Source organism: Cervus elaphus, chromosome 33 (genome assembly GCF_910594005.1).
Source record: "Cervus elaphus chromosome 33, mCerEla1.1, whole genome shotgun sequence".
NCBI lineage: Eukaryota > Metazoa > Chordata > Mammalia > Artiodactyla > Cervidae > Cervus > Cervus elaphus.
This window is the reverse complement of record NC_057847.1, coordinates 51305843-51326494: the sequence shown is the minus strand read 5'-3', so window position 1 is coordinate 51326494 and position 20652 is coordinate 51305843. Positions and strand designations below refer to the sequence as shown.

The window sequence follows — 20652 nt, the reverse complement described above, 5'->3', positions numbered from 1 at the left end:
AGCTTACAGGGGAGACTTCCTTTCCTTGAATCTCAAAGATTTAAATTCTTCTCCTTCCATTTTCTGCAGCACCTGACACATTACAGGCTAGGATCCTTAGGACTTGACCATTTCTGTCCCACATGTCCTTCAGCTCCACCAATGCCCAGTGTATATTCCTTCTTATTAAAATATGTCTATTGCCACCTACCTCAAAATACTTAAATTTCTGCAGTGAATGAGTTAAAGGATGAAACATGATAAAATGCAAATTTTTTCCAGTCTCTAGCAGTTCAATACATAAATTATGTCTTTGATCCTGGCAACTCTTCAGCAACTAAAAAGATGTTTGAAATAGGAAAACAGGAAATGCCACAGAGAAATGTGTCTCTTTGTTTCTTTGGAGAAAAACCTTCCCAGCAGAGGCAGCACAGTAGTGAAATATGCCAGTTTAAGAGTCGCCAAACCTTGGAACTGAATTCCTGCTTCTGCCACTTGCTTGGTGTAGCAAATTACTTACCCACACTAAGCCTCAATCTCCTCATCCTGAAATGAGCGTGCAGGACACCACACAGTATAACTCTAAGAATTAGAAATAATATATGTAAGGCATTTAGCACAGGGCCCGCACACAGTGACACTGGGTTACATGGCTATTGTTACCAGTACTTCACAACTTTGTGATGTATGAATTTTCATCCCCAATGTATCTATACATTATCCTCATATTATTCTCACCATACTCAGAGAAGTTAAATAACTTGTCCAGAATTAGAATCAAGGTGAGAGCTTAACTCCAAAACTGTTCTTGACTGTGTTCTGGAGCCCTGGGAGGGACTCAAATATAGAATAGCATCTTAGCAGTTTCCATAAACAATGTAAGGCCATCCCAAGGGGCACTTGGCAGATGGAACAATATTTGGTGGTTCAAAAGGAAGAACCAAGCCAAAGTGAGTGTGGGAGCACTGACACAGCTACAACTGCAGTAACTCAGGGAAGTGTGAGCTTAAGGAGCCACAGGCAAGACAGTAGGAAGGATAAGGAAGGTGGGTGGAACCCAGCAGATTAGGGGCTTGTGAGAAGAAGTTACTATAGGAGGTCCCAAAAGGGGATCCATATGCACCAAATACTAATGAAGGGACCACATTTCAAAAATATTTTACTTTTTTATGCTGGGAAAGACATTTTATTTTATTAAACATGTATTTATTTGGCACAGGTCAGGAATCTTTTCCTGGATGGGAAAGACTGGAACAAGAGAGAATTCTAGTGCTCCAACCAGGAGACTGAGCTCCAGCCAGAACTAAGGAGCAGGATGCACAGCAAACCCAAGACTTTGGGTCAAGCCAGCATGGGGGCAGGAAAGAGAAGAGAAGGAAGGTTAGGATGTACAGCCTCACAGGGAGGGCTTCTCCTGCAGCTTTGGTCATAGGTTTTCTGGTAGCAAAGAAATTGAGGAGCAGCAGGGAAACCTGACAATTGTGACTAGATCAATCCTTTGCTGAGAGTCTTAATTCTAAGCCTCTTCAGGTGGAGGGAGTGAGGCAATTGGTATGTTTCCTAATGTTGTCAAGAATTCTTCAGGAACAGGCAGGAGATGGAGTCTGCATTTGAAGACTTAATTGCATATCTCCAGAAGTGTTGCAGAAAACAACAGTAGGGAAAATGAGGCCCAGATTGGATGCCCACCTTACTCAGCATAAGTAGAAATGCTTAAAAATAGATTTTCAAATAGGGACCTGGACAACACAGCACCTCTAGCCCTAAATAGAGAGATGATCTCTGGAAAGGTCTTATAGCCTAAGATGAAAATTCACAAGTGATGTTAGCAGAGGGTCCATTCCCCATAGCACAAGGTATTGAACCCCAAGAGGGTAAGAAACAAATGTAAGACACTACATGTTAGAGTTTAAAGTCTTGATCAGGAGTTATGAGACATATACATCATATATGTCAATATTCATCTTGAATATTCAGACTTTAGATGTTAGTATAATTATTATAGGAAGTCAGAGCAAGAATATGAAGAATCCTGCACTGACTTCCTGTTGAGACTTCAAGGTACTCAGCTGACTTCAGCATAGATTCGTCTCCTGACAGAGACAATACTCTGAAGACAGAGCAAAACACAGAGGATAGGAGGTGGATATCCTTGACGGGGTGTAAGAATTGCACGTCCAATAAAGATTTCTAAATAAATTTTGGAAAAAGAATTGCATGTCTATGTGTGCAGAGTGACCAGGAGTGGAACCAAATGTCATTCTATAATGTTTAGCAAGAGAGTGGGATCACTAGATGAAAATATCATGGATATTTTAAGGTATTAACTTACCTTAGATATTGAGGATGTTCTCCATCCATATGGTTCTTCCTGCCGCTCATCCTCTTGCCTGCCACTCCTTTTCCATGATGGATTATAGTTATTGAAGACTTTGACATAGCAGACTACCCACCTCAGCTCTCCCTAGACGGCCCATAATGATTGTGATAATAATGCCATCTATGCCAACAGTAGCCTCTGTTACTAATAGTGAAACATCTATTTCTACCACCACTATTTGCCATTATTACTGATAATGTCATAACAACACTACTATGTGTCACTACTACTCATACTATTATTATGATTACTACTATTATTATTAATAGTACTACTGTTAACCATTATTATTCTCTACTATGATTAACTTGAAGTAAGCATCTTTTATGTGCCAGACAATATTTATAGTCTATTTAAATATAATCCTCTCCATTTATTCAATGGCATTATAATATAAATAATATCATAAACATTTAACATTTAAGGTGGCTAAGTGGCTTGGCCAAAACCATCCAGCTACTAAACATTTGAAACAGATTCCAATCCAGATCTTAGAGATTTCAAAATTCACTCTGTATCTACTCCACCATGCCCTCTCCCATCTCTCCTATGAGAGAGCATCTTAGAATGTGCATTTTAATTGTGTTTACATTTTAATATGATATTTATATGAAAGCTCATTTAAAATTATTTATACTTTAAAATACTTAGAAAATTATAGGACGCACAGGACAAGACCTTCTTTTTTCTGAGTCACTTGAGAATAATTTGTCCTCCTAATGCTCCAGTATCGTTTCTATGTATTTCCTACAAGTAAGGGTATTTTTCCTCATAAACAATACAATGATCAAAATAAGAAAACTAACATTGATATGTTACTATCATTTAATCCTTAAACCCCATTCATGTTCTGCTAATTGTTCCTATAGTGTCTTTTATAAAAAAAATAAATTAGTTCAGAATTACATGTTGCATTTAGCTATCACATCCCTTTATTCTTCTTCACACTAGAATTGCTTCTCAGTTCTTCCTTAATTTTTATGACCTTGATGTTTTTAAAAAGCAGTTATTTTGTAAAATATCCCTTAGTTGAGGTTTGTCTGATGTTTCCTCATGATCAGACTCAGGTTGTGTTTTTTTGATGGGAATATCACAACTGTGATGCTATGGTTTCCTAATTGCATCTTATTAGGTGGCCCACAATTTGTATTTATCCTATGACTGATGATGTTCACTTTGATCACTAACTGAAGTAGTACATGCCAGGATTTTCCTCAATAAAGTAAATTTTCCTAGCCCCTTTTGTAATTAATAAACACTTTATAGCAAGATATTTTAAAATCATTTAAATTTCCTTTTTTTCATCAAACTTTTAATTTATTTATGATTTCCTAACTTACTGAATAAGTTCCATTCTGTTACTGTCATTATCCATTTTGATGCTGAAATTAATCCCAGTTTGTCTAGTGGGCATCCTTTCAAACTAGTTTCTGGATCTTCTTGACATGATCCAATTATTCTGTGACCTTTGGTTTGTTTGTTCCTGGAATAAGTAAGATTTTTCCAAGCTGATGTATGCTCTGCCTCAGTTCTAAAATCAAGTACTTCTCTAACGAGGCTTGGTTCCTTTCATTGGAGAAGGACAGTAAGAAGCCATGATCTGAGCACTAGGTCCACTCATTGATGGTAAAGTTTTGCTGTTCCCAGGCCTCTCAGTAGACAGAGCTAGTGAAGGTATGTATGAGTGTGTGTGCTTATTGTATGTACTTAATTTACATTTATTCTATTTCCTTATGTATCTGTATGCATTAAAACTTCAGGGCCCTTTCTAGTTTTATTCCTTTCTACATTTGTAGTTCTCTTCTGATATCTGGATGGCTTTATCCTTAACATAGTTATTTATTTGATCAACCCCCTCAATATAACCAGTTTTCCATCTCCAGTCTTACATTGATGCCCTCCTCACCTTACTTAGACTCTGACTAATACTGGCTGCTCCCATGATCTGTGCAAAAGGCACGTTTCCTCTCTCAATAGCTGATATTCCCAGTAAAACAACTTATTCAAGTATAAATAAACACATCTATAACTTTAAATAATTATGATCTACATTTTTCAGTACTTTAGAAATAGTTGATTTCAGTAGTTTTATATTCCGCTTCCATTAAAGAATGATTCTTCACTGTAATACATATTCAATTATGTTCACTTGGGGAAGGGATTGGCCCCAAGGTCTAAATTCTGCCTGTAGCTTCTTGGTGTAGAGCCCAGCAAGCTAAGAATGGCGAATTTTGTTTTTTCTTACATTTTTTAAGAGTTGGAACATATATATAGATATATAGGTCCATGTCTATATCTATGTTGTTTAATCACTCAGTTGTGTCTGACTCTTTGCGACCCCATGTACTGCAGCACACCAGGCTTCCCTGTCCTTCATTATCTTCCTGAGTTTGCTCAAACTCATGTCCATTGAGTCGGTGATGCCATTCAACCATCTCATCCTCTGTAATCCCCTTCTCCTTCTGCCTTCAATCGTTCCCAGTATCAGGGTCTTTTCTAATGAGCCAGCTCTTCCAATCAGGTTTCCAAAGTACTGGAGCTTCAGCTTCAGCATCAGTACTTCCCACAAAGATTCAGGGTTGATTTCCTTTAGGATTGACTGGTTTGATCTCTATCTCCATCTATCTACCTAGCTACCTATCTATCTATATTTCCATAGGTGACCTGGAAATCCGTAAGTATTTACTATCTGGTTCTTTACCAAAAAATGTTTGCCAACCCAGACCTGGGACTTCTGAGTGCTCTGTCCACTTGGCCGACTCATTTGCCTGGTGGTAGTGATATACCACTTCCCAGGTGGTGCTAGTGGTAAAAACCTGCCTGCCAACACAGGGGATGTAAGAGACACAGGTTTGATCCCTGGGTCAGGAAGATCCCCAGGAGAAGGAAATGGCAATCTACCCCAGTATTCTTGCCTGGAGAATCCCATGGACAGAGGAGCCTGGCAGGCTACAGTCGACAGGGTCACAAAGAGTTCTGTAGATAGAAGTCTTACTGAGCTAACATCAAGGTGTCAGCAGAACTACACTCCTTCTGGAACTCTAGGGGATTAACTGTTTCCTCAGTGACATAAAATGAAATGTTTCTGAACTGCTTAAAGACTCAAGGACTCTAAGTAAGTTGCAAAGAACCACTGAAATTGCTATCTCACCAAAACAGAGATAATGAACAACTTGAAAAATCATCAGTGAGAAAAGGATAGTTCTAAGGATAAAATCTAAGTCACCCTACTCCTTGTCTTAGATTAAACTTGCTAAGCTCCATTAGCCCCTGATTTGCATGGCCATTAGCAGAAGGCTGGCCTCCAATACTATTTATTTCAATCAACATCCTCTTATGTAAACTCCTAATGCTTGATTATATGAGTTTGTACAAGTATCAAATTAATTGAGTATAACCCATAATTCAAATTCAACATTAAGTCCATTTTGAACTAAAATATGATTGATTGCAAGAATTGTAGAACCCTGGAACTAGAGTATATTAACAGAACAGGGTCATTATTTTTGAGTTACATGCCAAATATTAACAGAGTGGGAGGGTCAAATTGCCACGTTTGGCCTAATACATATGGTATCTGCTTATTTATAAACCTTGTGTATTTGGTTTACTGCTTTTTATTAGAAACCCATAAGCCTGGTTTCTTAAAGGCAAAACTGTATTGTCTGGATGGAAAAAAGGAAATCTTATTTGTGTTCAAACAAAAATAAAGAGGAATGTACAGAAACAGTTCCCCAGTCCTGCTAACAAAGGCATGCTTGACACACTGTCCTTTCTTCACTGACACAAGACAAAGAAAAGCTGTGCTCATCATTTTGTTTATCAATTTAAGTGCATCAATTCTATTTTTCACATATTGGGACCTCCTTGCCTTAAAAAAAGGAAAAGAAGAAATTTCTCCCTTCAAAAAAAGGTTTTAAATAGCTGCAGTCTGTTTTGTTTTTTTTTTTTAAATTTTCAATTTCCTTTCCTACCCAAACAGTGCCCCAGACAAAGGTACATAAAGAAAAGGTAACATGAGCGGGGGAAAGGAACAACAAAATATAGACAATTTTCACAGTGCCACGAATTCATATTCTACTATTAGTTTATATCCTCACTTAACAGTTTGGGCTAAAATGTGAGTTCCGGTGTGAGGCTGGTACTAATTGCCTTGAATAATTCATGCTTTATCACTCTCCAGGGCCTTTCTGGAGCCAGGCTGCTGGAAGACATATTTGGTACTTCAGAACACACAACTGATGGTTCTCAAGGCTGCAAACTATACGGTGAGATGCAGGTACTTGATTCAGTAAGCTGGGAAAGCCAGGGCAGAGGAGAAACTGGAGGACAGTACCCAGTCCAAGAAACCGGATGGTGCTCAGTGCATTTCATATACTCTAAGACTGGAATCTCACCTGGATTAGTGGATTGTGGCTGTTCATGCTCTTCTTTAACAAGGCTAAAGAAAGTCCTCATTGCAATTTTTGCTTTCTTTGGCCCAGGAGAAAAATTCTGAAGTTGCTGATGACTTGAAATAGATCCTGGAGAGAATAAAGAGAGAAAATTAGAAATATATATGTATATTTTAAAAATACCTCACTCAATTGCCTTGTCTGCGTAATAACAGTGAACATGACTGTCACTCTGAAGACATATTAGCTCATTTAGGTAATTAGTGTGAGCAGCATGTTTCCCTACTTATTCCATTCAATTATAGGGTTCTCACTTTGTCATTACTGGAGTGTCTTAATGTGACTTGTAATTAGTGTAATTACAATCCAATGTTAATTATATCTGCCACTTAGACATAATTTTATATAGTAATGGTCTCTAATCTCAATAACCTTATTATGTTGTTTATTCAAACAGGAATTAAGTCTTCTTTCATGCGTCAAATATGGAGATTACAAAAAAGCACTGCTTGTGTCATTTTGGTAGTTATGACAAGGGAATCTCTGAAATAGCAAAATCATATTTGAGACAATGTCTGCATGTGCAAACAATTACAGCAGTTCCTCCCTGTTTCCAGAAATATGCCTATGTATCTCCAAATAACTGTGCACAGAGGCAGTTTGAGCCTTGACTTGAATTCTGGAAAGAACTAATGTGTATATATTTAGAAGCCTATTGCAGTGGTTTGGTTTATTAGTATACCAAATACACTCATGGCTGACCATTTCATGGACCATTGCTCTGAGTAACTAGCCATTGTATATAATATAATGATATCACCTCACATTTGAAGAGCATATTATCTTTTAAAGTGCTTTTAAATATATCATTACAGTTAATCTCAAAAACAACTTTGTGGTAGGTATCAGATTATTTCAATAGATTGGGAAAAAAAAAAATAAAGATCATGTTCACTTTGTAAGGGTAGAGCTGCTAATCAAAATACAATTTAGCAGAGCAGCTAATAGCATGAATTCCAGAGTTAGATTTCTAGGTTTTGAATCCCAGCAACTCCACTTAGAAGTTCAACACCCTTGAGCAAGTTACTTAACCCTCAGTCCCTCGGCTTGCTCTGCTATATAACAGAAATTACAACAGTCTCTACTCCAGAGGGTGGTTACAAGGATTAAATGGGCAAAATAGATAAACCCTAAAATGGTTCTTGGCACAAATTAAAAACTAAATAAACATAGGTTAGCATTGTTATTCTCATGAGCACTCTCATCTCTAGATTTGTGACTTAAAGTTTGTTTCCCATAAACCACATCATTTCCTTACAGATTTTCTTATGCTAATTACTAATTAAAGGTTTGATCTACACGCTGTATGGTTTTGTGTACATACAGTATATTTATCGAGAAATAGAGAACCCTGACCTGGGCTTCCCTGGTGCCTTAAACAGTAAAGAATTCGCCTGCAATGCAGGAGACCTGAGTTCGATAGCTGGGTTGGGAAGATCCCCTGAAAGAGAGCATAGCAACACACTCCAGTATTCTTGCCTGGAGAATCCCTATAGACAGAGGAGCTTGGCGGGCTACAGTCCACGGGGTCACAAAGAGCTGGCCACGACTGAGCAACTAAGCATACACACATACAACCCTGACTCAGTACTATTTAATAAAGCTGAAAAAAGAATCCTTTAGCTAACTCAGCTGTTATAAGAATACAATATTATGAAATCCCTTGGGGAAGATTCAGTAGTTTTATTGCTCTATATAAGTATCAACTTCATATCTCTGACATGCTCAGAGTGGTACTTCTAGTGACTCTAGAATTTTATGAATCCTCAAAAACTTAACAGGGTCAAATGCAATAGCAACTGTGAAGTATTCTTTACATGAACACCTACAAAAATGTTAGCTTTATTTATTTAATAAATCTAGTATCTGTATTTGTAAAAGAAATATTCACTCAGAATATTACAAGTTGCAAATTTGCCAGTGGAGTGCTTTCATTTCCCTTAAGCTCAGGTTATTTTCCTAATTTTCCAGAAACAAATAGCTTGCGTACCAAGTTTTGAAATGATTTGGCCTCTTTGGACATATGAGCCCTTCTCTGACAAAGCTGGCAAAAAAGGATATTCCCATAATCTTTGCAGAAATAAACAAGATGGTTTTGCTGCTAACATCTCTCAGTTGACACCATCAAAGCACCAATATACAGTATATGGCTATGATTTTTTAGACCATTTTCAAAGCTCTCAGGTAGGGGAAATATTAGCTTTTGAAGTGTGCTCTGAGTTCAGAGAAAGCTAGGCCTGCTGGAGTTTATAGCAATATAAACACAACCAGTTGGGAAATCTTTGGAATGTGCACTGCTGCCAGAGAACTAGTCATTAAATATTAACTAGCAATTCTTCTGACTTTTTGTTTTATTTATAATTATTTACATGCAGTGTTGGGACATTTTCTCTGAATAGACAAAGAACACGGAAAGATGTCAATTTCTCCATCTTTCAATTCTTGCAGTAAATACAATGACCCGGGTTTAAGCTTCAGTTAAATGTGTGGATGAATTCTCTCTTCTAGAACAAGTTTTTGCAATGAGGCATCTGGTTTTAATGTTCTCAACTGTACAAAGATGGCAGCCACTTCAAGCTGCACTTGGGTGACAGCTCTCAAGCCCTCCAGCTGCCGGCCATGCTCCAAACTGGACAATGGTATCCTTCAGACTGCTTCTCCTAGGGTCCCAGTTCCCTCCACTATTGTCTGGAAGCATTTCTTATCTGGAAGCATTTCTTCAGAATATTACTGGGGAGTGGCAAAAGATATGGCAGCAGCAATCCCATCAGGAAACTCCCACATTGAGGGCGGGAGGCCAAGGTAGAAAATGCCAGTGGTCAGAGGTTAGTAACATACTTCAATTCTTGATCCCAGAATTAGCTAACTTTGTTGCCTTTAACTGGTCACTTGACCACCTTACATTTTATTTTTCCCATCTGAAATTAGTTCCCCACCCAATAATTTTCCTGATAGTCTATGAGGATAAAATACACAATTACATAATATTTATTGAACACAGTATGTTCCTAGAAATAAATATGAATTACTATTAATGATGATGATTTCATAGGTGAGGGAGCTATCTAAGGAGCCAAAACAATGTTTGTTTAAACTGAGGGCAAGAGCTTGGAATTTTTACATCAATAGACATTTTAAGAACAGGTACAATAGGACTTTGGAATTGAACAATACTGGGTTCAAATCCAGACCCCACTATTTCTCAGCTGTATGACCTTGGGCTAGTTACTCAACCTCATTAAGACATAATCTCTTTATCTGTAAAGTCGTGACTATGAGCATTTGTGAGGGCTATTGTGAGGATTGTATGAAGTAATGAATGTAATGAATCAGCAGATTCTGGACTCGAAGCATGGCAACTGTTATTATTAGAGTAGGCCATGATGAAGAGCATTAGTTTTATGTTACTTGTAACAGGAAACAACTGGAAGGTTTTGAAATATGACATATGCTTTATGTTTTCAGAAGACCACTCTGCTTTGAAGAAAATGGAGTATAGAATGGTAACAGGCAACCCAGGGAAAACCACTGGAGGACTATTGTCCAGATAAAGGAAAACAATACCTAAAGTGGATTTTTGCAGTGGAAATGGTGATAGGTAAAAAATTCAGGTCATCAAACCAACTCTCTGATGGACTGGATGTGGGATGTGAGAGGAAAGAATCCAGGCTTTGAGCCTGAAGGTTGGGTGGATGATGGTGTATTGGAGCAGATACTGTGGTGTGCTGCCCAAATCTTCTCCCCCTTCATTCAGGAAAGGCAGTCATTCCTTTAGCCTCTAGGAGTATCAACTGCTGGTTGGTCATAGCCAAGTCCTTCCCCAGAAATTGCTTTCTAATGAAAGCAATAGCCTTGTCCAAAATTGAAAATCCTCTTTAGAGACAGCCCCTATATAAACCATGGTTGATAATGGCCTAACAAGACCAGGCCCCATTAAAATATGGGATAAAATTCAGAACAACTGTAAAATGTTGCCCCAGCTATACTGCTCCCGACAGACACATCTGAAGCCCTTGTCTAATGCAGCTCAGCTTCTCTCATTGCTACATCTTACGTCTTACTCCTTTACTGGCGTTGTTCCAGAAAGTTCTCCCAACACAAATCTCTGCTTCAGAGTATGTTTTAAGTATCCAATCTAAGAGAATTTGGGTTTGTTGCGGTCCTTAGAAACAGAATCTAAAATGGGATTTTGGACCTGAATCATCTACTAGCAGGCTGGATATGAAAACCCTGACACTGACAGACACTGATGGCTAATGTGGCATACCACAGTGGGGCAACTGCTAAGATGATTACAGATGGTAACTGGGGTGAAACACTGGCAGAAGGAAGTGCACTGGTTGGCACTGTAGCTCATGTAACTGAGAGGTTCAGGACTATGGCTTTGGATGGCTCTTTCTGGAAATTGTCAATTAACTGAACAGGCTAATGAAAGTTTGAGGTTGACTGATTACCAACTTGAAACACACACACACACACAAAATTTAGGAGACATTTTTGGCAGAATGTAAAGAGAAAATCAACTAAAGTTGAAAGGCAGAAAGGGTGAGTATTAAACCCATAACTAGTGTGGAAGATTAGCAGAGCTCCAGAGAAGATGAAAATCTGGTCACCATAATCCAGGTTCTGATCTGAGAGTTAGGAGGGAACTATCCTGGGTAATGTACTCAAAACTCTTGAATTCCCAGGCTTCTCTGCAAAAGTGGTCTCACCTTGCTGTTAAAGCAATGTGTTCCCTCTTGCTTAATAATCATGCAAAGGTATTTATCTTGCAAGAAAAGGGAGGAGAAGGCAAGGAAGGGGGAGAGGGAGAAAGGACAAGGGGGAGGAAGAAAGTAGTGTATGATAAAAGACCTCTAGCACCTAACCAGCATATCTCACAAAAATGGAGAAAGTATACATAGGAATAGATTCTGAGAAAGCTGGGCGGCAGGGGATAGGGAGTGGTGCAGGATATAAAACCGGAAAAATGAAAATTTATTGATATGGAAGCACTATCCTATGATGATAAGATTTAATACCATGTTCATATTACTCAAGGTTCAACGAGAAGCAGAAGCAATAGAAATATCTATCTACTACACACATTCATTTGCACATCTATATCTATATATATCTATATATATACACATATATATCAAGATATAGATACAGATGTTGATGTCTTTTTTAATTTTTTTAAAAAAGAATTGCCTTACACAATGATTGGGGCTGGTAACATGTATCTGAATTCATAGGGGAGGCAATCAGGAAGGGAAGCTGCTGCTAGGTCGCTTCAGTCATGTCTGACTCTGTGCGACCCCATAGACGGCAGCCCACCAGGTTCCCCCGCCCCTGGGATTCTCTAGGCAAGAACACTGGAGTGGGTTGCCATTTTCTTCTCCAATGCATGAAAGTGAAAAGTGAAAGTGAAGTCGCTCAGCCGTGTCCTACTCTTAGCAACCCCATGGATTGCAGCCTACCAGGCTCCTCCGTCCATGGGATTTTCCAGGCAAGAGTACTGAAGTGGGTTGCCATTGCCTTCTCAGCAGGAAGGGAAGAGCAAGAGAAAAATGCAACTCTACCTGCACAGGCCCAAGCTGTCATCCATAATTACTTCTCCCTATGGAAGCTTCAGCCCTGTTTTACAGGTCTTCCAAGTGAATAGTCTCCCTTACTTAAAGCTTAGGAACTTTAATTGCATCAGCAAAATGACTTCACAGTAACATCTAGATTAGTGTTAACTGAATAACTGGGAACTACAGTATAACCAAGTTTACACATCAGAAAACTCATAACCAATTGGTTTCTTAGATATGACACCAAAAACACAAGCAATGAAATAAAAAGAAAAATTCAACCTCATTAAAATGAGTAACTATAGTGCTTCAACTGATGCCAGCAAAATATGCAAAAGACAACCCACAAAATGAAAGAAAATATTGCAAATCAAATATTTCAAAAGCAACTTGTTCTGTAGAGAATTCTTAAAATTTAACAATAAAAGAAAACCCAATCTCAAATAGCTCAATCTCTAGTTAGGGAACTAAGATCCTGCATGCCCCATGGCAAGACCAAAATAAATAAATAAATAAATAAAAATTTTAAAGTGGACAAAAGACCTAATATTTTGAGTATTTTTGAAGATAATATACAAAGATTGAAACAATTGTACAATATATTTATTTTACCCATTAGTATCCTAGTTCATCATCATCAGTGTTTGCTTCATTGTAGTCTTTTGCTACAAGAAAAACTTTCACTTTCCCCTGGATACTTATTGCCTATCCTCAATTTGTGAGGGGTTCACCCTGCTCTTCATTCCAACTATCTCAGCCAGAAACATCAAAGTGCACCATGAAATTTTACCACTCTTAGATTAGCTAGCTAGGATGTTATACACTTTGGAAATAACCAATGATCAGAAATGTCAACACATCAGTATCTTGCAAACCTTGAATCTCACCTTGTTTCTATGAAATTCTTCTCTTCCCCATTCATGTCAGAAAAAAAAAAACAAAAACAGAAATAACCCCAAATCACATTTCATGACACCATTCTCTTCCTCTGTGATCTTTCCTCCTAGTCCAATGAGAGTTTTTGTCTTTCCTCCCTGCTCAATCAATCAGTCATTCTTCTAGTAAACTTCCTCTTCCAGGTAAATTAAAGTGTTGTCTTCTCTTTCTAGATGATGATTGTTTTCCCAAATGTCCTGCTTATCTCTTAAATAAATACAAATATATATAAAATATAAATAATTGACAAGGACCTACTGTATAGTACAGGGAGCTCTATTCAGTATTCTGCAATACTTTAAATGGGAAAAGAATTTGAAAAAAAAAAAAAAAGGATATGTGTGTATATATATATATATCTGAATCACTTTATCACTTTGCTTTACACCTGAAACTAAAACAACATTGTAAATCAACTACACTCTAGTATAAAATAAAACTTTAAAAAACAAGAGTCAAAAGCACTATGCTCTTAGTCTGCACTTAGAAACTTAAGCAAGTCACATAATCCTTTTTATTCCCGCACACTAAAATTAGAGACCATATCTACCCAGACTACCTCACAGAAGGAATTAAGATAATTTGTGTGTAATTGCTTTGAAATGTAAAGTACATATAGGGTGAGACATTAAGTCAAATAACAATATGACACACCTTATCACACAATGTCCTTCATTGAAAGAGACAATGTTTAAGAATTCAGGGTCAGAGAAGGATACAGAGGATGTGGGGCTGCTAGAAATAGGTAGTATTTAGATGGGCAGTGGTTGGGCATTGGACAGGGACAGGAAGTGGGGTAAAAACCTGCTGTATAAAATGCCCTCTCTCCACACACATGCTCTTACTTAGTAGTGCAAAATTGTAGACAGAAGAAGCATAAACAAAGGTTGCAAAGGAGGGTGAGGATCAAACATGGATAGCAAAGTCATACAAGTCACATAAGGAACACACACACATAACACACAGAAATATATATCATAGTACAAACTTGAGACTAGACAAGCAAAATGAGAACCATTGCCTATAATCTTACCTTGCAGAGTAAACCTCCAATAATTTTGTCTTACATCCTTCTGGACATGCTCATTTATATAAAAGGCTTCTCCATAATCTTTGATTGACTGTATGTATCTTCAGCTTGTTGTGGTATCTGGTAGATAGACAGTGCAGACAGAATAAATGTTTACTGAACTGAGTGGAAACTTTCTGACTCATTCCTGCATGAAGTTTGGAAAAAGGTTTTGACTTTTCTCTCTTTAAATTGAAGTTTGAAACGATTTGGTTTTTCTCTTAGGGTTTATTTTGCTAAACTAAAATCATTGAAGTAACATCTACTTTGCATTTTATCAACTCTCCTTCTGATTATATTGATGCTGTGGTTGAAATCCAGTCATTTGTACTGACTTTAAATAATTATATATTGTTCCATTCAAATTTCTCTAGAGTACAGATTACTTCATGATTGATCTAGGGAATTAGGCAGCTACAGGTTAATTCCTTGTGTAGGTAGAAATCTAATGGGTGTTTTCTTATTTTTTCTTACTTAATAAGCAAATATGTAGCTACCACTTTTAGAAAACTTATAAAGTGTAATAAAAAAGTTAAAAACTTTTATAATTATAACATGAATCAAGGCAAATTGGAAGTGGTCAAACAGGAGATGGCAAGAGTGAATGTCGACATTTTAGGAATCAGCAAACTAAAATGGACTGGAATGGGTGAATTTAACTCAGATGACCATTATATATACTACTGTGGGCAAGAATCCCTTAGAAGAAAAAGAATAACCATCATTGTCAACAAGAGTCTGAAATGCAGTACTTGGATGCAATCTCAAAAATGACAGAGTGATCTCTGTTCATTTCCAAGGCAAACCATTCAATATCACGGTAATCCAAGTCTATGTTCAGATTAATAATGCTGAAGAAGCTGAAGCTGAAGGGTTCTATGAAGATCTACAAGACCTTTAAGAACTAACACCCAAAAAAGATGTCCCTTTCATTATAGGGGACTGGAATGCAAAAGTAGGATGTCAAGAAACACCGGGAATAACAGGCAAATTTGGCCTTGGAGTACAGAATAAAGCAGAACAAAGGCTCATAGAGTTTTGCCAAGAGGATACACTAGTTATAGCAAACACCCTCTTCCAAAAACACAAGAGAAGACTCTACACATGGACATCACCAGATGGTCAACACCAAAATCAGATTGATTATATTCTTTGCAGCCAAAGATGGAGAAGCTCTATACAATGAGCAAAAACAAGACCTAGAGCTGACTTTGGCTCAGATCATGAACTCCTTATTGCCAAATTCAGACTTAAATTGGAGAAAGTAGGGAAAACCACTAGACCATTCAGGTATGACCTAAATCAAATCCCTTATGATTATACAGTGGAAGTGGGAAATAGATTGAAGGGGACTAGATCTATAGACAGAGTGCCTGAATAACTATAGATGGAGGTTCATGACATTGTACAGGAGACAGGGATCAAGACCATCCCCAAGAAAAAGAAACGCAAAAAACAAAATGGCTGTCTGAGGAGGCCTTACAAATAGCTGTGAAAAGAAGAGAAGCAAAAAGCAAAGAAGAAAAGGAAAGATATACCCGTTTGAATGCAGAGTTCCAAAGAATAGCAAGGAGAGATAAGAAAGACTTCCTCAGTGATCAGTGCAAATAATAGAGGAAAACAACAGAATGGGAAAGACTAGAGATCTCTTCAAGAAAATCAGAGATACCAAGGGAGCAGTTCATGGAAAGATGGGCTCAATAAGGGACAGAAATGGTATGGGTCTAACAGAAACAGAATATTAAGAAGAGGTGGCAAGAATACACAGAAGAACTGTACACAAAAAGGTCTTCATGAGCCAGATAATCACGATGGTGTGGTCACTCACCTAGAGCCAGACAGCCTGGAATGTGAAGTCAAGTGGGCCTTAAGAAGCATCACTATGAACAAAGCTGGTGGAGATGATGGAATTCCAGTTGAGCTATTTCAAATCCTGAAAGATGATGCTGAGAAAGTGCTGCAATCAACATGCCAGCAAATTTGGAAAACTCAGCAGTGGCTGCAGGACTGGAAAATGTTAGTTTTCATTCCAGTACCAAAGAAAGGCAATGCCAAAGAGTGCTCAAACTACCCCACAATTGCACTCATCTCACACGCTAGCAAAATAATGCTCAAAATTCTACAAGCCAGTCTTCATCAACATGTGAACCATTCAAGCTAGATTTAGAAAGGCAGAGCAACCAGAGATCAAATATCCAACATCCGCTGAATCATCAAAAAGCAAGAGAGTTCCAAAAAAACATCTATCCCTGCTTTATTGACTATGACAAAGCCTTTGACAATGTGATCACAACAAACTCTGGAAAATTCTAAAAGAGATGGGAATACCAGACCACCTGACTTGCCTCTTGAGAAATCTGTATGCAGGTCAAAAAACAAGTTAGAACTGGACATGGAACAACAGACTGGTTCCAAATAGGGAAAGGGGTACATCAAGGCTGTATGTTGTCATCCTGCTTATTTAACTTATATGCAGAGTACATCATGAGAAACACTGGGCTGGAAGCCTGCTTATTTAACTTATATGCAGAGTACATCATGAGAAACACTGGGCTGGAAGAAGCACAAGCTGGAATCAAGATTGCTGGGAGAAATATCAGTAACCTCAGATATGCAGATGACACCACCCTTATGGCAGAAAGTGAAGAAGAACTAAAGAGCCTCTTGATGAAAATGAAAGAAGAGAGTGAAAAATTTCACTTAAAACTCAATATTCAGAAAACTAAGATCATGGCATCTGGTCCCATCACTTCATGGAAAATAGATGGGGAAACAGTGGAAACAATGGCAGACATTTTTGTGGGGGCTCCAAAATTACTATAGATGGTGACTGCAGCCATGAAAGTAAAAGAAGCTTACTCCTTGGAAGGAAAGTTATGAGCAACCTAGACAGCATATTAAAAAGCAGAGACATTACTTTTCCAACAAAAGTCCATCTAGTCAAGGCTATGGTTTTTCCAATAGTCATGTATGAATGTGAGAGTTGAACTATAAATAAAGCTGAGCACTGAAGAATTGATGCTTTTGAACTGTGGTGTTGGCAAAGACTTTTGAGAGTCCCTGGACTGCAAGGAGATCCAAACAGTCCTAAGGGATCCTAAGAGAGATCAGTCCTGGGTGTTCATTGGAAGGTCTGATGCTGAAGCTGAAACTCCAATACCTTGGCCACCTGATGCAAAGAACTGAACTCATTGGAAAAGACCCTGATGCTGGGAAAGATTGAAGGCAGGAGAAGGGGATGACAGAATGAGATCGTTGGATGGCATCACCGACTCAATGGACATGAGTTTGGGTAAACTCTGGGGGTTGGTGATGGACAGGGAGGCCTGGTGTGCTGCAGTCCATGGGGTCGCAAAAAGTTGGACACAACTGAGCTACTGAACTGAACTGAACTCACAAAAAGAACTTCCCTGGTGGCTCAGATGGTAAAGCGTCTGCCTACAATGTGGGAGACCTGGGTTCAATCCCTGGGTCAGGAAGATCCTCTGGAGAAGGAAATGGCATCCCACTCCAGTACTCTTGCCTGGAAAATCCCATCAATGGAGGATCGTGGTAGGCTACAGTCCATGGGGTCACAAAGAGTCGGACACAACTGAATGACTTCACATTCACTTTTCACTTTCAACTCAAAAACAATCATATTAACAGATATAAGTGGAATAAAATGCATTTTAGACTTTAAAAAATACTAATTGATATATGCTATAAAACATGTTTTCCTCTCAAGGCAGTAACAGAATAATCAATGGGTTCAAAATTAAACCATTAGGTTGAATTAACTTATTCTCATATCTGGCATTGGCATATAAATACATACATACACATGTATATATACACATATAGATAGATAGATACAGATGTGAATATAGATATCTATCTATGTATATTTAACAACTTCACTTCTTTAAGTCCCTCTCCTAGAGTACCAAACATGGGCTTCTGAAAGTCTTAGGTCTTTACCTGTTTTTTTGACAGGTATATCCAGATTAGCCTTTATATTAGAAAATAATAGGAAAGCAACTACTTCAGAAAGATAATAAATAAGAATGGCTTATTCTTTCCACAGTGCTTGAATTTCTTGGAGTCACCTGTGAAAAATTCAAAGTTTACCCACCCAAAATAGACCTCTAATTCAGATTATGAAGAGGTACTGAGAAATGGCACTTCTGGGACCTTCTGAAATCTCAGCATTGAGGCAGCTGCCTCTTCTTTCAACCACAAAACTGACCACAAAAAATTGCATTCCATTTCAGATAGACTCCTGAATAATCAAGCATCACTAGAACAAATTAAGAATTCTGCTTTCATTTTTCTACTTAACCAGAATCAATCCTACGGTGGCTCAAGGCACAGTTCCATGAGTATCACATTTCACAAATCTTTTTATATAGCTTAAACAAAGTTAAAATGAATATCAGGACCATCCTAGAAGGGGAAAGAAATAAAATATAAAACAAAATTTTGGGAATATTTAGTGGTGGAAAACAACTGTCTCAACTACCATAATTTCCTGAGGTTACTAAGCCAGTTATGCACATATGTATATAAGAGTACATGCAGATGCATAAGAGCAGAGACCATACACATAACAGCTTAAATTCTGTTCCATCACAAACTGATAGGCAGGTTTCTTTTTCACACTGTAACTGCCTTTGTAGTCAATACTAATCCATAGCAATCAAAGTATACATTATCTTTCCATTCCTGAAAAGCAATAGGTCAGTGAAAATATTCCAATTCACGGCACTCTGAGGAAGTATCAACTTCCTAAGAAAGGAAAACAGTATTAATAATAATGATATCTAGTGTCTTATTTGCACTGTGAAAAGTGAAAGTGAAGTCACTCAGTCGTGTCTGACTCTTTGTGACCCCATGGACTGTAGCCTACCACGATCCTCCATCGATGGGATTTTCCAGGCAAGAGTACTGGAGTGGGTTGCCATTTCCTTCTCCAGAGGATCTTCCTGACCCAGGGATTGAACCCAGGTCTCCTGCATTGTAGGCAGATGCTTTACAAGTGTTTAATAGATGGCATCTATTTTCATTCTCCCAGCAATGCTATGCAACAGATAATAATATCATCCTCACTTTACAGATGGCAAGACTATGGACCAGACCATTTAAATAACAAGGACAGCTTTTCCGCCCACTCCCCCCTCCCCCCCGAGCGCCACTCCGGCCGCACTGCGCTCGCTCTGAGCTCCGGGCTCCTGCTAAAAGCCAGCGCCGCTGTCGCCTCCCTCCAGTCGCCATCATGATCATCTACCGGGACCTCGTTAGCCATGACGAGATGTTCTCCGACATCTACAAGATCTGGGAGGTCGCGGACGGCTGTGTCTGGAGGTGGAGGAGAAGATGGTCAGTAGGACAGGGGGTAACATCGATGATTTGCTCATTGGTGGAAATGCCTCCGCTGAAGGCCCCGAGGGGGAAGGTATCAAAAGCACAGTAATCACCGGTGTCCATATTGTCGTGAACCATCACTTGCAGGAAACCAGCTTCACAAAAGAAGCCTACAAGAAGTACATCAAAGATTACATGAAGTCAATCAAAGGGAAACTTGAAGAACAGAGACCAGAAAGAGTAAAACCTTTTATGACAGGGGCTTCAGAACAAATCAAGCACATCCTTGCGAATTTCGAAAACGATCAGTTCTTTATTGGTGAAAACATGAATCCAGATGGCACGGTCGCTCTGCTGGACTACCGTGAGGATGGTGTAACCCCACATATGATTTTCTTTAAGGATGGTTTAGAGATGGAAAAATGTTAACAAAGTTGGCAGTTACTTTGGATCAATCACCTGTCGTCATAACTGGCTGGCCACTGCTTTTCATTCACACAACACCAGGACTTAGACAGATGGGACAGATGTCATCTCGAGCTCTTCACTTGTTTTGCACGTTGATTTATTTGGAGCGGAGGCATTGTTTTTGAGAAAACGTGTCATGTAGGTTGTCTAAAAATAAAACGCATTTAAACTCAAAAAAATAAATAAATAAATAAATAACATGGACAGCGTCACAAAGCTAGAAATGGTAGAAATAAGACCAAAACCAAGCTTTTAAGTGCTGTACAGAATTGTCTCTGTTGACAAGAGAAGGTAAACAAATCTCTATTACGAAATATCCTTGAGGAACATGGATGGCCTCCACCTTAAAAATAATCAAAATATTTTTTAAAATTCTGAGCAAAAAATGATCCACATTGTGATGGAAAGTACTACATTTTGCTCACCACCAGTGTATTAACTTTGCCAGCTAAATTCAAGAACTGG

General features: G+C 38.4%; 1 pseudogene across 1 annotated transcript; it reads left to right on the top strand.

Annotated features, from left to right (window-relative positions):
- The first annotated feature begins 19515 nt into the window (after positions 1–19515).
- On the top strand, positions 19516–20366 carry LOC122688392 (annotated as a pseudogene). The gene has a single exon (XR_006339431.1). The product of XR_006339431.1 is annotated as a translationally-controlled tumor protein-like (transcript).
- The last annotated feature ends 286 nt before the right edge of the window (positions 20367–20652 follow it).